General features: G+C 43.7%; 1 pseudogene; it reads right to left on the bottom strand.

Annotated features, from left to right (window-relative positions):
- Positions 1–446: 446 nt before the first annotated feature.
- On the bottom strand, positions 447–1,500 carry LOC105542517 (annotated as a pseudogene).
- Between the last annotated feature and the right edge of the window lie 310 nt (positions 1,501–1,810).

The following is a 1,810-nucleotide window of genomic DNA, read 5'->3' as shown; positions in this document are numbered from 1 at the left end:
TAAACACTAAATCATACCCATTGTTTTTGAGTAAGTTCTCTGAAATTTAAAAGATTTAATTAATATTGCTACAGTATTTCTAAAAGCTTGGATTTTATGAGTAGATTCCAGGGCTATTTCAACACCAATAGAATCAAATATACTTGCATAAAATTGTCATTTAAAAATAATTCAGAAACTAAGCAGTGGGAGAGTACTACTAGAGGCATGGTATGATGTGGGGGTTGGTGGGGAACAGAGAAGAAACTGCAGAGAGCGAAGTATAACTAGCAATATACTTTTCATGATATTCGAGAAAATGTGTGTCTAGTGAGATTAACTTGATTAGTTTCTTATACAATAGACTCATCACTGAGATTCTTAACTCGGGTTTCAATCAATGACAAAATAGAAAATGTTAACGAGAGATTTGAGAAATAGATGGCGGGCTGTGAATTTTGCAGATATTATGTTTGCATTTCAAATTCCTCTTTCAGGCTTTTCAAGTAAGCGTGAACATTGCCAGGGCCAGGATATTTGGTGAAATACACCAGGATATCAGTTGCCCACAGTCTGTCTTGCTGCCGGCAGAAACTGCAGTTGCAGATTCCTCAACAAGGTGGGCAATGCCACTAGAGCATCCCTGACCTCTTCAACATAAGGGTTTGGAAGGCAGGAGCCGCAGAATTGGCCTTGAATGCCCTAGCAGTCTGGGTTTCTGCAGTTTGTTTTGGTAGCAATAGTTTTCTGACGGCATTGATAACAAGTAGAGCCCAGGTAATAAATATCTTCTTTGGAGAATTGCTGCAGGCCTCCAACTCTTCCTCTGTGATTTCTTCCACTGGGTGAATTATATGCAGAAGGGTCATGGATGAACTGGAGCGATGAATTCTGGGCATGTCATCTTCGTTCATGCAGCCATCCACTGTCTTGCTTTTACCAACATGTCCTTATCCTCTTCCTCCTCCTCCATGAGTAGAGTGCCAAGGGACCAAGGAACTTGGTGAGAAGAGGAGCTCTCTGTTCAGGGTTTCTCTTGGAAGCAACATCCGGGAATGTATGCCTTGAGGGTGTCCTTGATTGTGAGTTGGAGCCTGGGAGGGAACGTCTTCTAAGGAACAAGCTGACATGTGTTTTCCAGGCATTGCTTTGTTTTCCTTTATACTCATAGCCTTTTTCTCCAAAAAAATCATGCCTCCTTTATCTTCGGAATCGGAACTGGAATTGGTCACAGAATTCTCTGAGGGTTTGGGGAGGGGGCTCTGCTTTTTTGTTGGCTGCTTCCCTGGTGTTTCACGCAGGAAGCTTCATTGCCACCCTGAGAGGTTGAGTGTCTGCACTGGGTGCGAGTCCTACAGTTTTCCCAGACTGGGAAGCCTCATGTTTGCAAAATTATCCGCAGCAACGCCATCACAGCTGTCATTAGTGCATGACTAGGTTTCCATGGAAATCAGTTTCACTTATCCGAATTTCTCTGAGTTCTTTAACCAGATCCTTTAGCGGCACGCAGCGAGCATCCATACTGGCGGTGGGCGCCCAGGCCTGCTTGGAGCAGGGAGCCATTTTCTCATGCTTGACGTTTATTTCTCCAAAATAACTGATGAACCCAGTATCTTCTCAGCATTGTGGGTTCACCTTTAACTCTTTATTCTATTTCAGCCCCAGACTTGCTCAATTACTAAGCCCACACTCCTTTTTGGGTGCACTGGCTGGAATTCCTTACCACGTGGTCCTAGATTCAACCACCACCCTCTGCCCTCTGATTTATGCCAGAAATCATCGAACTAATCTCTGTGAGCTGGATCCCTACACCCTTCATATCTGGTTTCAT

This window comes from Mandrillus leucophaeus, unplaced genomic scaffold, assembly GCF_000951045.1.
Source record: "Mandrillus leucophaeus isolate KB7577 unplaced genomic scaffold, Mleu.le_1.0 Scaffold260, whole genome shotgun sequence".
NCBI classification, from domain to species: domain Eukaryota; kingdom Metazoa; phylum Chordata; class Mammalia; order Primates; family Cercopithecidae; genus Mandrillus; species Mandrillus leucophaeus.
The sequence above is the reverse complement of the archived record's forward strand: the minus strand, read 5'-3'. Positions and strand labels throughout refer to the sequence as shown.